General features: G+C 57.2%; 1 long non-coding RNA gene across 1 annotated transcript; it reads right to left on the bottom strand.

The window, feature by feature from the left end:
- Window positions 1-9848: 9848 nt before the first annotated feature.
- LOC123390194 lies at window positions 9849-16311 on the bottom strand. Its single transcript, XR_006604860.1, has 2 exons — window positions 11227-16311; window positions 9849-10292 (listed from the first exon to the last, which is right to left on the bottom strand). It is a non-coding gene; the product is annotated as an uncharacterized LOC123390194 (long non-coding RNA).
- Window positions 16312-18162: the final 1851 nt, after the last annotated feature.

Here is an 18162-nt window from a genome sequence, read left to right as displayed (position 1 = left end):
ATTGCCATCCAAGTTGTCCTTGCTGTCCTTCAGAATTGAAGGAGAGATAAACACTCTAAGACAAACAAAAGCTGAGGATGTTTATCATCACTGGACTAGCCTTGTAAGAAATGCTGAAAGACATTCTTCAAGCTGAAATGAAAGGATGCCAATTAGTAACACAAAAACATATGAAAATACAAAGCTCACTGATAAAAATAAGTATGTTGTCAAATTGAGAATATTCTAATAATGTAAAGAGTGTATGTAAATATTTAACTCTAGTATAAGGCTGAAAAGAGAACACAAATATAGCTATAATGATTTGTTAATGAATATACAATACTAAAAGATGTAAATCATGATATCAAAAATATTAAAAATTGGAAATGAGTAAAATGTTAGAGTTTTTGTATGTGATCAAAGGTAAGTTGTTATCAGCTTAAAATAGACTGTTATAAGATATTATAAGATGTTTAGATGTTTTATGTAGGCTTCATGGAAATCAACAAGGGGAAAAAAATCTGTACTAGGTATACAAAGATGAAGAGAAAGGAATCGAAACATAGCACTCTAGAGTATCATTAAGTCACATAGGAAGACAGCAAGAAAGGAACAAAGGAATGCAGAAACTACGAGACAGAAAATAGTTAACAAGATAACAAAAGTAAGTGCTTATTTATCAATATTTGCTTTAAATGTAAATGGATTAAATTTTCCAAGTAAAACTGGTAGTGTGGTTACATAGAATGGTGGAATGGGTTAAACATTTATAAAAAAAAAAAAAAAAGACTCAATTGTATGCTGCCTACAGGATACTCAGTTCAGCTTTCCTAGGCTGGGAGTGAAAGGGTGGACGGATGGGGACATTCCATGCAAATGGGAACCAGAAAGGAGTAGGGATAGACAGATTGCATCAGACAAAACAGACCTTAACTCCAAAATTGAAACAAGACACAAAGATCATTGTAATAAATGATAAAGGACCCAACTCAACCAGGAGATATAACAAGTATAAATACATATATGCATCTGAAATTGTAGTACCTGAGTATATTAAGCACATATTAACTGACCTGAAGGGGAAATAACACAGCAATGCAAAACTAGTTGGGGTGGGAGGGGGGCTTCAATACTCCACTTTAAACAATGGGCAGATCATCCAGACAGAAAATCAATAAGGAAACATTGGACTTGAACTACACTTTAGAATAAATGGGTCTCACAGACACATACAGAATACTTCCTCCAACAGCCGCAGAATATACATTCTTCTCAAAGCTCATGAAGAACTTTTTCAGAATAGATCATATCCGGCTAGAAAACCAGTCTTAACAAATTTGAGAAGATGGAAATTATATCAAATATCATTTCTCACCACATGATATGAAACTAAAAAGCAATAACAGGAGGAAAATTGGAAAATTCACAAACATGTGTAAGTAAACAACACAGTCCTGAGCAATCAAAGGCTCAAAGAATGAATCAAAGGGGAAAAAATATCTTGGGAAAAATGAAAATGGAATACAACATACCAAAACTTATAGGATGCAACAAAAGCAGTTACCAGAGGGAAATTTTGTAAGAGAAAAATGCCCACATTAAGAAAAAAATATGGATCTCAAATAAGAAACCTAACCTTATACCTAAAGTAACTAGAAAAAGAAGAACACACTAAGCCCAAAGTTAGCTAAAAAGAGGAAATAATGAAGAGAGAGCAGAAATAAATGAAATAGAGGGCAGAAAACTGTAGGAAAGATGTAAAACTAAGCACAAAACTAAGAGCTAAAGATAAATAAAACTGACAATCCTTTAGCTCAACTAAGAAAAAAACAAAGAAAAGATGGAAGGAAATGACATTAGAAAGGAAAGAGGAGACATTAGGATTGATACCAGGGAAGTACAAAGGATTGTAAGAGACTCCTGAGGAGTCTGTATGGAAAGGAGGAAGTAAAACTGTCACTACTTGCAGATGGCATGAAATCGTACATAGAAAATGTGGTAGACTGCATACAAAAACTGTTAGAACTAATAAATAAATTCAGTAATGTTGCAGGGTACAAGATCAATATATGAAAACCTGTTGCATTCCTGGACACTAATAATGAACTAGAAATTGATAAAATAATCCCACTTACAAGAACATCAAAAAGAATAAAATACCAGGAGTAAGTTTAACCAAGGAGGTGAAACACCTGCATGCTAAAAACTACAAGACATTAATGAAAGGAATGGAAGAAGATGAAGATAAATTGAAAGCCATCCCAGGGTGCTGGTTTGGAAGAGTGGATAGTGTTAGGTGTCCATGCTACCCAAAGCCATCTATAGACTCAATGCAATCCCTGTCAAAACTCCAATGGTGTTCTTCACAGACATAGAAGGAACACTCCTACTATTCGAATGGAATCACCAAAGACCTCAGATGGCCAAAGCAAGGTTGAGAAAAGAGGGCAAAGCTGGAGGCACGACGCTCCCTGATTTCAAACCCTATTCCAGAGCTGTAGTAATTAAAACAGCGTGTATTGGCATAAAAGCAGACCCGCAGAGGAATGGGACCAAATAGAGAGCCCAGAGACAAACTCCCGCATAGAAGCTCACCTAACCTTTGACAGGGACGCCAAAAATGCACGATGGGCAAAGGACCACCTCTTCACTAAACGGTGTTGGGAAAACTGGACATCCGCAGGCAAAAGAATGAAGGTGGACCCATATCTTACCTCACTCACAACAATGAATTCCAAAATGGATCAAAGCCTCAAAGGTAAACCACAAAAGCCACAAAACCCCTAGAAGGACACACAGGGGTGCAGCTCCTCAACACGGGTCTTGGCAGGGAGCTCTTGGATCTGGTGCCCAAAGCCCAGGGAGTAGAAGCAGAGTCAGACCACATCAAACTAAAAGAGGTCCTGCCCAGCCAAGGAAAGCATCCGCACAACGAGAAGGCAACCCACTGTGTGGGAGAAAGTAGTTGCCAGCTCTGTGCCTGAGAGGGAGATGATGTTCAAAATACATGAAGAAGTCTAGGGCATGGAGCCGATGGTGCCCTAATAGGGTGGTTGGGGGACAGAGGGCAGCCACCCTGGTGGTGAGCACAGCACAAGGTATGGCATTGTCGGAAAAGTATATATATTACATAAAGAACGCGTACAAGTCAACGGCAAAAATAAAGTCTGAAGGAAAATTGGGCAGACGATCTGCATATACATATTCCCAAAGAAGACACACCGATGGCCAACAGGCACATGAAAAGATGCTCACCATCGCTCACCACCAGGGAAATGCGAACCAGAACCCGGATGAGCTATCAGCTCCCGCTTGCCCGTGAGGATGGCTAGTATCAGAAAGACAAGAGACAACAAGAGCTGGCGGGGGTATGGCGTAGACGGGCCCCCATTTCTGGGTCTGTGTGCAAAGCAGATGGACTCACCATCTCGGACAGATCCCTGTTTCCCCACGCTCACTGGGGCATTATCCATTGCGGCCAGGACAGGGAGACAGCCCAAGTGTCCCCTGCTGGAGGCACGGATAAGGAGACATGGCAGTTACCTACGCTGAGTCACCAAAAAAAAAGGAAATCCCGCCATTTGGGACAACTGGCATCCACCTGGAGGACATTATGCTAAGGGAAAGAAGTTGGACAGAGAAAGGCAATCCCTGTCTGCTCTTACTTCTACGTGGAATCTAAAAAAAGAAAAGGCAGGGCTCATAGAAACCCAGAGCAGAGGAGTAGGGGCTGGGCACGGGGTGTGACAGAAGTGGGGAGACGTGGGCCAGGGGGTCCACACTTCCACGGACGCCCAGGATGTTCTGGGCATCGGACGGATGGCACAGGGACTGCAGGGGATGGTGCTGTGTCAAAGACTTGCAGATTCCCGGGCGCCCCTCCAACGCCCTCATGCTCGCACGGGAACGGCACCATGGAGGGGATGTGCACGTCAATTAACTTGATTACAGTAATCACTTCATAATGTATAGGTCTATCAAATCATCACACTGTACAACTTGAATATATGCAATTTTACTCATCAATTATACTTTCAGAAAGCTAGAGGATTAGAAAAAAGAAAAAGAAATCCTAACAACAACAAAAAACCAGCACGCTTGGCACCCTGCCAGGCACACAGGTGAGCTCTGGTGGGGGAGCGTGAGGCAGGAACCTGGCCTCTCTCTCTCTGCTGCTCAGAAAAAGAAGCTGAGTGGCCCCTGCTCCCCAGAAGCCAGCCCTGCAGACCCCTCAGGCCGTGTCGCTCTCCTGGAGGACGTAAATCATGTCATGAGTGTCCCACTTGGACATGACCCCTCAGAGACAACGACGGACTGGGACAAGGCATGGCCGGCTCACCATTCTGTCTAAGCACAGGTGACGTCGAGCTCGCCGTGCACCCCACAGTCTAGGCAGCAGCGCCCCTCTGGCCTCAAGGGAGCCACAGCAGCTGTGTCACTGCGGGGACCCCCCTTCCTCGCGGTCGGCAGAACAGGGCTCTCGAACCCTGGGCTCCCCATGGCGTGTTTCTCCCTTGCTGCTCCAGGTGACGAGACAAGACCCGCTCACTTGGGCTGTGGGCAGGAGCCTGTGGCATTTGGCTAAGGGTAGGGCACACCAGCTGAGTGGCTCTGGGCACAGGGCTCCGGCCCTCTGGGCAGATCTAGAAGTTAGAGAGCATTAAATGACAAGAGGCCTGTGGCCTGGGTCTCGGGAGCAGAGGGGGGACGGTCCTGCCCTCTGTGGAGGCCGAAGTGCAGGGTCTGCCCTCCCTGGCCTTTTCTCTTCATGTTACAAATAGGGAAACTGAGTCTCAGAAGCACCTTCCCCGGGGACCTCAGAACTGGATGGTGCTGGGTGGGGGAGGGGATGGACCCCCCCCCACCCCCAGAGGTATCTGGGACCTGAGAGCTAGCAGGTGGGCTTGGTGGCTCTTGGGGACATCCCAGCATGCCCTGGGCCCTGCCGCCCCTGTCCTTTCCCTGGACCGTCTGTCGAGGATTTGGTTCCAGACCCCTCACCCTGGATTCTGAAGTTTGCCGTTTCCTTTGTGGTGACGGGTCCAGGGACAGCCCACCCTGCCTCCGGCAGGCTTCCTCTGCAGAAGGAAAGGAGTGTTCCCCAGCATGACAGGGGTGAGGAGGAAAGGGAAAGAGGAGGCCCTCCCCGGGAGAATCTCACCAAGGCTAAGAAGCACCTGCCCCCGTCACTGGCCTGGCCGTGCGTTCTAGAAAGCGTTTGGGGGATCCAACCCCTCGGAGCTGGGGTCCAAACTGGGCCCTGTGGGCCTTGGAAACTGAGGCCAAAAGAGAGGAGTGGCATTTGCCCCAGCCTGGATGGGAGAGCGTGGTATGAATCCCCACCGTCTGCATCTTGCGTGTTATCATCGGCCCAGAGAGGCCGTGAGCCTGCCCCAGGGTCACCCAGCACCTTCTTGGGGGGATCCAAGGGAGGTCAGGTCCTCACCCTCCACCCAGGTGTGGGAGCTCGGAGCCCCTCCCTAGGATGGGGCTGACGCTGGTGGGGGCTGTGTGGCGGTCCACCACCCTTTGCCACAGCAGAGAGCCCTCGGGTGGGCTTTATCTCATCCACAACCGAGCAGGAGGCAGGCCAGCTGCCGCCCCAGCGCCCCCGCGCCCCCCTGCACAGTCTCCAGGGCCACTGTCTGCCAGATGCTCCCAGTCCCCACACCCCAGCACCGCCCCCAGGCGTGCTTTCGGCCACAAGGCAGGAGCGGGGGTCCAAGCGGGAGGGTCCAAGCGGGAGATGCCCGGGGTTCAGACTCGCTGATCCTCTGGCCTCCTCCAAGCAAGCCGCTCGCTGCCCGCACCTGGGGCAGGCCCCTAATTGAGAGTGACAGTGGCGCACGGTCCCCCAGCAACTGACCCCCTCCTGGGACAAGGTCAAAATCCCCCCATCACCCCCCTCTCTCATCGTCCTGGCCCTGGTCCTCTGTGCTGTCCCCCCCCCCCCGTTACGCCCACGCCTCTGCTCCCCCCAATCCTGCACCAGGCATGTCGAGCTCTGCAGCCCCCCTAGCCCCGCCGGCCCCCCTCCGGTCCCCCAGCCCGGCCGCCCCCGCAGGCCCGCCAACCCCCGCCTCCTGCCAGGACGCCAGCAGCCGGTGGTGCGTCACGACTGGGGCTGTGCGCACTTCATTTATTCAATAGCTCTGGGCCTGAAAAACACCGGCGAAATTGCATCCCATTTTCCCCAAGCCCATTAGCAACCAGCGGCTCATTCTCGGTAATTCTGCTGAACCACTCCGGGCTGGCAGGGTGGGGGCTCTGTTCCGCTGCCGCCCCCACTGTCCCAGAGAACAATAGCCTGACTTAGTCACCAGCAGAGGGTGGGACCCCCCCCACCGGCCCAGTGCCCCCTCCCCACGCCTCTGCCAGCTGAGCCTTGTTCTGGCCTTTTCTCTGCTTTTAGTGGCCTCACCTCCTCTCCACCACTCCTAGCCCCTCCCCCCAAAAAATCCATCTCCCTGGGCCCCCAGATTGGATTCCTCCCTGGGGCTCCACAGCCTGGCTACTCAGAGCACCTGCCACCCCAGGCACCAGGACACCCTAATGGGGGGAGAGGCCCGTCAGTGACAGTGAAAACCCCTGCCAGCCCCTCCCTTTCCTGAGGGGAGCCCAGCCCTGCCTGAAAGTGCAGCACCCCTGCCTTCCCATAGGAAAGTGTGCCCCCCCCGCCCCCCCGCCCTGTCCCCTCACCCCTCCAGGAGTGGCTGTTCTTCTCACCTCCAGGCCCAGGACCTCAGGCAGGTGGCTGTCCCGGCCCGGTCTGACCGGTTTTCAGCAGAAAAAGGAAAGGTGGTCTTAAAAGCTGCCAGGTAGGAGGAGGCAGGGGCATTCCAGGAAAGGGAGAAGGAAAGGGGACTTTGTCACCGGGCATGGTGTCCTCCGAGCTGTGGGCTGCGTCTTGGGGCTGTGGATTCACCACTCTACACTGAGGCCATGACCTAAGGGTCTTTCTCCCCAATCCTGATGGGGACCTAGGCTTCTTGGGGTCTCCATCCTCTGTCTCTGGGCTTGCACGTGGCCAGGGAGAGAGCGGGCACTGTGAGGTCTCTGTCCAAGCTGTGGAGAGGTGGGGTACCGCTGTCTGAGTGGAAGCCAGAGGCATGAAGTATCCGTACACAGTCATGGTCACTGTCTCGTTCTCGGTTACCTACAAAGTGCCGGGGGCTTGGGGAGGCCAGCAAGCCCCTAGCTGAGGCTCCTTCTGCTGACTCACAGCACTCCAAGGATCCTGGAGAAGGGGACTTTGGGGTCAGGGGGACATGGTGCAGCTGGCCGGTCTTCCCCTGGACCAGGGGTAAGGGGACTTCTAGCTTGGGGACCCCTGTGTGGTGCACTTGTGAGGCAGGGAAGTGGGAAACCTGGGGCTGAGGAGCTTCTTGGGTGAACCCATGAGGTGACCCCCCATTGGAGAGATGGGGCACCATCTCTTGGCCGCAAGCCCAGGGAAGAGGCAACCTTAGTAAAGCTGGGCGCCCCCCCCCAACCCCACTGTGTGCTGTGTGGCCGCCAGCCCGCTTCCTCCGGGACTGGCCTCAGGAAAATGTCAGCGTGCAAGGGAGACGCCAAATGGAAGGTGGCAGCAGACAGGAGACAAGCAGCAGCCCGCCCGACCCAGCAGGGCCTCTCCTCAGCCCCCCTGCTGCCTGGGCACCCAGGAGAGCCCGCCGCCCCTGGGGAGGCTCCGTTTGCGGCTTCCCTGGGGGCACAGCGGCTTCCCCTGAGGATCTGAGCTGAGGTGGGGGGGCGGGGCAGGAAAGGCAGGAATGCAGACAGGGACCCCCGAGGGACAGGGCGCCTGCCAGCCACTCTACCCTGGGGTCCCCTCTCTCCCAAGACCCCAGGTCAGACACTAAGGAAACAAGGCTCAGAGGGTTCAAGTCCCTTCCCCAAGGTCACACAGCAAGTCCGTGGCAGAGCCCCTGGTGGCTCGGGGGCACCAGCCTGGGGCTCCCGCTGTCCATGACCCCTCGGTCCCCAGCCGCAGCCGGGGCTGGAGTGGAGGTGGAGATTTCTTGGAAATGTAACGGTCTTGTGGGAAACAGACTCTTGCTGTGAGAGAAACTCAGTTTGCTCCTGGGCAGCCTGTGAACCGGGCCCTGCTCCGTCACGTGCGGCCTCCCTGGGCACCCACCAAAGGGGAGATGTGACCGGCTGAGCGGTCCTCGGAACAGGAACCATGCCCCCTGAGCCCTGGGGAGGGGTGAGCTGGGGTCACGGGTCTGAGACCTTCCCCAGGAATCCAGCCTCTCAGCTGGTCTGTCTGGGGTCCCTACAGGAAATGCAGAAGTGGGAACGAGTGGGGTGAGCGCCCATGACCTGTGCGGTGCGGTGGGGGGTGGAACGTGGGAGCCGCCCGTCCACACTCTACACTCTTCCTGAAAGCTGACTTCAGCAGGCCACATAGGAGGGGTCCCACAGGCAGCTTTCTCCCTAGACTTGGAGCAGAAGAGGGTCATGAGGGGCAGAGGGCCCCCGGCACCTTCTGTGACCTGCTGTGGGGTGTTGCCAGGGACCCAGATGCAGCTCTGAGCATCAGGGGCTCTGCTCCTCATGGTTCTGTTGGGGGGTGCCTTTGGGAGCAAAGGGGCAGATGGGGAGGCCACAGCCCCTAGACGCTGGGGCTAGCACTGAGGGGTGGTCTGGACCATCTGGAGCAGCCCCCAGGCCAGGGCGCGTTGGGCGGGGGGAGGTTGACTTCGGGATCTACAGGGACCCTAACCAGCCATGGGTCGCCGGAAGGAAACCCCCGGTCTAATGGAAACTGACCCACGAGACACCTTGTATATACTTAGAACCCACCCATCATCCCGCTCACGAGGTGGGTGGGAGTGCGCCCATTTTACAGATGAGGAAGTGGAGGCTCAGGGCCCGGAGGTGGCAAGGCTGGATTCAAACCCAGGTCCTCATAGGAGCCCACACCCACCAGACGTATTCTGTTAAGTTTTTCTTTTTGTCTTCTTTCCTTCTTTCTTTCTTTCTTTCAGTAAATTTTCTGCACCCAGCCTGGGGCTTGAACTCAGGACCCTGAGATCAAGAATGGGGAGCTTTTCCAGCTCAACCTGCCAGGTGCCTCATTGTTTTTTTTTATTATTAAACAAACAAACAACATCCCCTACAGGGTCCCCCCTCCCCCAGGCGTGTACACAGCTTGGGGTCCAAAAGGCCAACTCCTTCCCCAACACAGTCACTGTTGAGTGTTTTTCGGAAGGGGCAGTTTGCCCCTGTTAAGGGACTCTGGAGGACAGGTGGCGGAGGGCAGGGGGAGCAGCCGGGGAGGGGTGAGGGGCGCTGGGTGCAGGGCTGGGGAGCCAGGCCCGCCGGGGGGGAGCCCTTCCCCCTGCCCAGCCAGCCCAGCCCCAGACCGAGGCGGCCGCGGCGCGCGGGCGAGAGGCTCCGGGGAAAGCAGTGAGTCACGGCGGCCCCGCGCGCCCGGCGGCGGCAGGTTCCGCAGGTAATTATGTAATTGACGAGGCCCGGGCGCGGCTGAGTCACAGCCCGGCTGAGTCGTGACCAGCGGAGGCTGCAGAGCGGAGGCGGGGGCTCAGCCTCTGCCCCTGGGGGAGGGGGGCGGCCGCGGGGGCGGGCAGCCGACTCAGACGGCGAGCGCAGAGCAAGCAGGCCTTCCGGCCCCGGTTCCCACCTGGAAGAGCAGGGGGGAGTGGACCCCGCGGCCAAGGACCCTGGGCTCCTCTTCCCGGAGATGCTCCCTGGACGCTCCCTGCAGGGTCCCCGCAGCAAAGGCCGGGGCTCAGGAGAAGCATCCGCCGCCCCCCCCCACCCCCCAGGGCAGATGGCCTTTGTTTTTAAACCTTCCACTTAATGAACATCCTTTCTGAACATATAGACACACCAACATATTTCAATTTTTATAATGTGTATTTATTATTCAAATAGCCCAGAGACATGCCAAGTGTTTGCAAGGAAGAGCAGAATTCCTGAGCCCCTTGGCGGGGAGGGGGCTGGGGGTCCTTGGCTCTGAGTTCATTGCCACTCAGAGTTCTCTGCAGGCCTGTATGGTCCTCCCCAGTCCACGGGGCGGGCCTGCCCCTTGTGATGGATCCTCCCCTCATTCCCACTCAGGGTCTTTTAAAGGGTGGGGTGTGCATGACCTCCCCTTCTTCCTGGGGGAGGCAGGAGAGGGCGCTGGTCAGGCAGGGCCATGCCTCCATCTTTCTGTCCACTGGGGCACAGGTGCCGTTGGCCTTCTCCAAGAGCGAGACTTTCTGGGAGTCCTGGGAGACAGAGGAGTCTGGGGAGGAAGGTGCTGGAGCTCCAGGTGGGTTCACGGACAGCAGAGGCCCCTAAAAGGGGATGAAAGACAGAGAGTCAGGAGCTTGTTTGGCCACAAACAAGCTGAATGATTCTGGGTGTTCCCAGACGGCACCCGTGACTCTGAATCACCAGGCCCAGCAGGCAAGGGCATCTGAAGGGCACAGATGCCCCCTACTTCCCCGTGCCTCAGTTTCCTCACCTGGCACCTGGCATCCTGGACAGAGGATGCAGACCCCTGGGGCTGTGGGGGGGGGCAGACCCACCTCCCCTCTCCCCTTCTTTTCCTCCCTCTCCCAACCAGCCCCCTCCCCACTTAAGCCCCCCTTCTATGTTTCCTGGCTTAAACCCACCACAGACACCACCACACCCGGAAAGAGATAAATAAATAAAAGAAAAACAGCCTCAACTGTGAAAAGCAGTCCAGATCTGAATTTTTTCCGGCCTGAGTTAATTACACTTTAAATTGGCATGTTTACTGATCGGGGATTTCAAGTTAACAGAGACACCCCCCTCCCCAACTGTTTGTACAGTAAAACTCAGCAGGCTGGCGGGCTCCCCCAGGCCTTGGCAGGCCCCGCAGCTCCCCTGCCAACGAGAAGCATAACAGAAACATCTATTTTTGAGTGTTAGAGAAAACGAAGATATCACAGATGGTGGGAAGCAGCATTCTGGAAGGTTTCCCACACCCCAGGCTCTGTGCACAGCGGCTCACCCCGAGGAAGACCAGAGCCTTCACTCCCAGAGGACCCTGGAGGCAGGCCCCCACTGTCCCCATGTCCAGGGCCTTGCCTGCTCAAGCCTCCCTCCCACGACAGCCTGTGTGCGGTTCACCCCCTTCTCCACAGCCAGACAGAGCGAGCCTGGCCTCCCCACCCTGATAACGAGTGTGGGTCTTCTCTAGACTCTGCCTTTGCTCAGGGCTTGAATGGGAGACACCTTGTGGTCCTTCTGATGTGCACTCACCCGACCCCAGGACCGCCTCTAAGGTCAGACCAGGCTTCCCGGCTCACAGCTCACATCTCTCCAGGCGGAAGTGGTCTGGTGGGGACATTTCTGGCCCAGCCCTTGGCTCACGGCTGTGATCACCCAAAGGCTCCAGGTACTGGGCACGTGCCAGATGCCCTATCCCGTGTTCCTGCCAGGGGAAGACAGGCCAACAAGGCGGGGACCACAATGACCTAACCAGAGCAGCCCCTGCCCCTGCAAAACTTACCACCTGTAGATCACAGGATCAGGGGACTGAGAGCTGACTGCAGGTTGAGGGACAAAGGCACATCAGGGAAGGCTTCCTGTAGGAGGCAGCAGTGAAACTGGGCCTTGAACGGTAAGGAGGAACAGGCATTCCAGGTGGGGGTACAGCCTGAGCCCAGGATTGGCACTGGGGCTTCCAGGCCTGAAAGCCACTACCACACATCAAGGACACGAGGTGGGCTTTGAGATGTCCAATCACACGCTCATTTGGGCCCAGCAACAGCAATGGCCCCGAAGTCCTACCCCATGATTGGTCGGGTGGCTTTGAGTGACTCCAGTCCTCTCTGCTGCCCACCCCAGGCCTTGGGCCTGCCCCAAAGATCCTGGCTTACCTGGTTGGAGTGCCCCTCCTCAGGGTCCCTCTTCATGCCCAACCCCAGGCAGGCGGAGCCGCGTGCAGGCGCGGGCTCCCCTCCACGTCATGGGGATAACAGGGACATGTCGAATGAGCCTCCACCACACCTGTGCTTTTTGTCCCCACCCGTGACCAACAGCCCCTGGGCCCCCGCGGGGTCTTGCCAGCTGCCTTGGCAGGAAACCTCGGTGGTGCCATGGAGATTTATGCCCATCTTCCCCAGATTCTCTTTCTCTCTGCTTCTTGATTCCCTCTGAGAGCACGTTTGTATCTATTCATTCCCCAAACGCCCTCCCAGCCCCTCTATGCGCTCCTTTCCGGCAACGGAGAGACCGGACTCCAGCACACCCTTGCGCGTAGCACCCGTCTTTGCACTGATGTCTGTGGCGCCTGCCGCGATCCAGCCGTTAGCTGAGCCCCTACTAAGAGTCAGCACAGCAGGGTCACGGGCCTGGCTTCTAGAAGCTCTGTGACAGGTAGCAGCATCACTGTCCCTGGGGGGTGGACGTATTGAATACTGCTTGGCGTTTCTACAGCCTTGGGTTGCTGGGTCACCCCAATTTGCAAAGAAAGAAACTTGTCTGCCAGAGGTGGGTCCTGACCCTGGACTTTGAGACAACGCTCAGAAGAAAAGCCGTGGCAAAGCAGGCCACCCTCCCGGACCTCAGATCCTTTACCTGTACGAGGATGTGAGCAGGGGTGGGCATGAGGACAAGAGGGGATGCACTGGGGGCCCCTTCAGCTCCGACAGGTGAGGGTGCTCCCAGGACCTCAGGAGCCTCTGAGTGGTGCAAGGTGGGCGCAACAAGGGTGGGAGCCAAGCGGGGCAAGGGGGAGACGGGTGGGGGGCGCGGGGCCGGGGCCTGGGCCTGTCCTGTGAGACCAGCCAGCTAGCCTGAGCTCCCACGCTGCCCTGACAAGACCTGCACCCCACTCTCCGTGCACTCTGGCGCAGCAGCGAAAAGCATGGGTCAAAGTGTGTCTTTGATCCGCAGCTCTCCCCTTGGGCCCTGGGGCTCCTGGCAGAGCAAGAGGCCCTCTCTCTGGGCCAGACAGGGGCCGGGGGCCTCAGGGACGGACCCAGCTGCAAGCATCCCAGGTCACGGGGTGGGCACCGAACTGGAGAGACGCCAGGTGGGTGCAGGGAAGATCACACTAAGGCATGGCAAGCCCAGCGTTCGGAAGAGGCGGCCCACCTCGTCGTGCAGAGTTTGGGCCGGGGACTGTTCTAGAGCCCTGTGGGTCTCAGCAGGCACAGTGCCCACTGGGTGGTCTCGGAGTCGTCCTTCCCCCTCTCTGTGCCCCACATCCTCCCTCACTGTCCAAGAGTCTGCCCCTGCCCATGGCCTGGTGGGTACAAGGAGCAAACACCCTGGAGCCGGACGGACAGGCCAGGGGGGCTGAAGTTTATTTAGGGTGACTAGTGTTTCCCTGCTCAGCCCCCCGACAATGGTAGGGTGAGGAGATTGCAGGACCGGACGCTCTCAAGTCCTCAGTCTTCAAAGTGGCTACCATCGGATCGTGTCCAGGAGACGCAGTGGGGGAAGCCAGGGGCCTTGACCACGCGGGCCCCAGGAGATGGTGGGCGCCCCGTGGACCCAGACGCGAGTCCATGTCGCTGGGCCTCTGGCTTGAGGGTCCACAGCAACTGTCATCATAGCCGCTGTGGGGACAGACATTTTCATCGGGCCCTTTGTTTATTCTCTCTTCTGCTCAAACAACAGGTAAACCCGTCATTTGGCTTTTAATGAAATTCTGCACCGAGCAGCATGGGGTCACCATCTCCGGGTCTGAAATGAGTCTGGAACATATGCTGCTGAATGCCGGGTACCCTGGGCTGACATTCGGGCTCAGGCGTAATTCTCCAGCGGTGGCTGACCCACCCGGTCCTCCCCCCAGGCGGCAGGCTGGGGGCACCCGGCTACAGGCTGGGGTGTGGGGATGGTTACATCCGAGCTATTAAATAAGGCTAATGTTGCCTCCCACCCCCTACAAACATTTAATTTATTCCAAAGATGTGTGGATGCATTAACGGCAATTTTCATCTCCAAATGTCCCCATTTAGTCAGGTCCATGCATAAAATATTAGCCCCTGACACCGCACGCCGGCCTGTCGCCGACAGAGCTCCCCAGAGCACCTGGCTGTGAGCCCCGCAGTGCGCTGGGGGGAGGGGGGAGGGGGCGCTTGCTGGTGGCTGCGGGATTTTCTTGGAGCTCATCGCCCCCCCGGGGGTCCGGGGAGCCCCTTGGAAAGTGGAGGCGAGAGCTCGGACCCAGCTGACCTGACCCTGTTCTCAGCAAACCTCAACTCTCCCAGAAGCTTCTGGAAGGGGCAGAAAAAGCTACAAAAACGAACAGCATTTAATAAACATAAAAAATTTGTAAAAACCGATTACCGTATTCATGTGTCCAGGCCTTCCTCGGTGCCCCCTGTGTGCCCCCATGCTTTTCTGGGGATTCACTTGGTACAGGCCCCTGCCCTTAGGGAATCAGTCAATCAACAAGTGCTCCCTCTTCCTCTATTATGGGCCTGGCCTGGGTCCCAGGGCTGGGGACAGAGCAGGGAACAGAACAGAAAAGAAATCCCTGTCCTGAGAAATCTCAGTCTGGGGGTGGAGGGGGAGAAGAGAGACAGTAGCAGGAATTTCAGAGAGCGGCGCAGCAGGAGGAAAGCTGCAACAGGGTACTAACGGAGGGGGACTCGGACAAGGGTTGGCGGGGCCAGGGGTTCGGGGACAGTCGCACCGAACAAGAGACTTTCCATCCCCCCCAGTACCTTGAACCCTGCTCTAGAAAGGGGCAGGAGCAAGAGACTGTGCTGGGTTCCCCCGAGACGGGGACATCCGCATCGGGCACCAGGCTGTAGAGGCAGGACCCAGCTCCCCACAGGTGGGGGTTGTGCGGGCCGGGAGCCGAGGACGAGACAGAGTAAACGCCGAAGAAGGGTGTGGCAGGGAGTGAGGTTGGCCCCGAGCAAGGGGCTGCCTCGGAGGGGCTTGGGGTAGGGCAGAGAGAGCCAGACTGCTTGCTAAAGGTTCTCCTGGCTAAAGCAGGAGGGCGAGCGCCTGGTGGGGCCCGTGCAAGGGTCTGAACCAGAGGGGGCAGCCCCGCGGGCAGAGCTGCTGCGGGCCTGAGGGCCAGGTGCCCATGGCTGCCACACCTGGGGCCTGGCGGACAGGGAAGGGGAGGAGGCCCGGAGCCGTGGCGCTTGGCTGGTGCGGTCACTGCCAGAGAGCTGGCCCTGGGCACTGAGAGCCCGCGGGCCTGAGGAGGAGGCCACCAGGCGACAGGCGTGCTTGGAGAGGCTGTTGTCAAGCCACACCCCCCCGACCCAGCCGGTCAGCAGGAGCCGGGGAAGGAGCTTCTCTTCCCTCCTTCCGTAGCCTGGAGGACAACACGCAAATACCAGACCTGCTCCCGTCACACCGCGGAGGGGCTCTAGGAACCCCTGCTTTGCCGTGGCCCGGACCCTTGGCTCTCTACTCCCCACCCCTGTGACCTTGCCGTGGTCTGGGCAGGGCTGGGAACCCTTGGGAAAGGAGAGTCAGGCCTCCAGCCCTGTGGACACTGCCCCCCGCAGGGACACCCGGAACCCTAAGGCCGCTCCGTGTGGCCCTCGAAAACCTTCTAGAACGGGGCTGGGGGGGGAGCTGGAAACGGAACAGGCCATGGCATGGGCCCCACACCGAGTCCGCAGTCGGCCAGCACCCAGGCTTCTCCCGCCCGGAGCCGGCACCCGGACGGGACGTCGAGCGAGGCGGGATTCGATACCGGGAAGAGGTTGACTGTATAATATTCATCGTCTAGAAAGTGAACACCTCACAGGCAACCTATTTCAGGTACCACTGAGCTGGGCTGACTCCGGACGGGAGGCTTCTTCCTCACGGCCGGCTGGCCGCACGCCCCGGGGACTCGGGCTGGGAGCCAGCACAGGCGGGGGGTGCCCCCGGCCACGCACCCTCCCCGACGGCAGCGCGAGCCTGACGCATGCAGGGCAGGACCCGAGGCTGAAGCGAGGTCGGCCGTGTGTTGTGCATCACAAAGGCTGCGACCTCTCCTCAGCCACCGCAGGGAGCCGCCAGCAGCAAAGCAGAGCTTTGGCTTAGCCCCGAGGGTCCTTGAGGACCCCGAGGGGTGGTGAGCGGCAAAGCGGCTGGGCTGGGGAGGCCATGCAGGGGGTCAGCCCTGGGGGTGGGGGGCAGGCCACCACCCTCTGTGGTGGGGACCCTGGGGTCCTGGGTACAAAGGACAGACAGAGCCATTCGTCTTTTGCAGCGAGCAGGGCTCCGTGCCCGGCCTCCCGGTGCAGACCCCCGGCACCCACGGGCCCTCCGGGAAGCTGTCCCAGGACGGACTCGACGTGGAAGGTCAGCGGAGAGGGCGACCCAGGTCATCCGTGGAGCCCACGCACTCACGTACCCTGCAGGGGGCCGGCCTCAGAGTCGCAGGGGGTACCGAAAACAGGCCATCTGTGTTATATTCGGCATTAATAAAGCGAACTCATCACAGACAACCTCTCCTCAAGTACCCATAGATGCCGTGGAGGGCCGCCGCCGCCGGGAGGACCTCCTCCGGGAGCTGTCCTGAGGGTGGACCAGACAGGAAAGGTGAGGGGCCGCACACCTGCCGTGCACACCCGCCCCGGCCCGCCCCTCCCCTGCCCTCCGGCCCGCTGTGTCCAGGCCTCCACCCCGGACACCCCACCCGGCGATGGCACCACCACCCCACCACCCCCCAGCCCCAACCCTGTGCCCGGCCCCACAGGGCTTCACGTCCAAGAGATCCTCCAAGGTGAGATTTGATACTGAGAAAAGATCAACCATGTATTATTCGAAGCCAATAAAGCGAATATAACACGGTCGATCTCCCTTCAAGTACCAGGAGAGGTGCGGAGCGGAGGGGGGCGGCCCGGGCCCGGGCCCCGCAGGCTGCGGCGGATACGGACGGCTAGTGGACCAGATGAAGTACATTCGAAACAATTACTTTCCAACTGGTCGACCATCCGTCCTGTACCCCAGAGCGGTGCTGCTACCGACGTTCTTCCCCGAGGTGCCACGGCCTCCGAGTCGGCCTCTCTGGTGGAATTTGATACCGAAAAGGGGTTCACCGAGCAACATTCGTCGTCCAGATGCAAAGTTGCTCGGGTAACCTCTCCCCGAGTACCATGGAGAGGCTTGGGCGCTTGGACTAAGGCAGACGCGTCAAGGTGGCTGTACTTCCAGAAGACCCTCCCCTCCGAGGGCAGCCTGAGTGCTGGGCATTCCGGGGCCGCAACTGCGTCCTCTCCCAGGACCCCTCCCCACCCCAGCCCTCGAGGGCAATTGTGCCATCCCTCCCCAGAATAAGCCAGATCCAGAGACCATGTCCCGGCGTGAAGCGCGAGGGCCGGGGGTGGGGATTGCAGGCGCGCCACCCCAGGGGGCGCCCCGGGCCCCGTGCCCGTACAAAGCCTCCCTCCATAGGGCGCCAACCCCCAGCACTGCGTGGTCCCAGGTGCCCCCAATACCAACTCTAGCCCCATGGAGGTGTCGCCACCTCTGAAGCCTCCAAAGGGCGATGTAATTAAAAAAAAAACTGGTTGACCATGTGATTAGCCTCACACACAAAGCAAGCAAAACACCAAAAATTAAAGGCTTGGGAGGGCTGCGGGAGAAGAAAGCAAATGAGCCAAACATGATCTCTCTCCCAAAAAAAGACGACACAGCTCTGGTATCAGAACCCTGGTTTTTCCCAGAGTTGACATCAGATCCAAAACATTCCTCCAAATAACAGGCTGGCCAGGGAGGGCAGGGAGCAGGTGACACAGCCACAGGCAGAGGCGGCATTCTGTGCCCACCAGCTATGTTATGAACTCCGGAGTGAGACCAACAGCAGATTCCTTTCCCTGATGTTGGCATGAGTTCAGAAAGCCCTTGGGTCTTGCTATCCCTGAAGCAAGGAACCGGCTACCCAAGGTCTGTCCTGAAGAAAGAAACCATAATCCAGAAGCATCCCTGTTCATGGACACCAACCTGGGGCTTAGGGATGCTTTCCCGGGAACGGTGTCGCCTCCTGATGTGCTCGTGAGAACGGGCTGGGTGGCAGTGGCTTCTGGACCAGACGACACACGTCGTGAACACACCGAGGCCATGGCCTGTGGCTGTACTCGCGCACCTACCCGGGGGGAGGGCTCCAGCGGCCAACCACCTCCTACCGGTGCTGTGGCTTCTGGGAATCCACCCAGGCAGGGCTTGATCTGGAAAGAGATGCACCGAACACTATGGGTCATGGACGAATCACGCCAGCAAAGGCCA

This window comes from Mustela putorius, unplaced genomic scaffold (assembly GCF_011764305.1).
Source record: "Mustela putorius furo isolate JIRA1106 unplaced genomic scaffold, ASM1176430v1.1 tig00000129_pilon_pilon_pilon, whole genome shotgun sequence".
Taxonomy (NCBI): Eukaryota; Metazoa; Chordata; class Mammalia; order Carnivora; family Mustelidae; genus Mustela; species Mustela putorius.
Note: the sequence above shows the minus strand (reverse complement) of the source record. Positions and strands in the feature narration are given on the sequence as shown.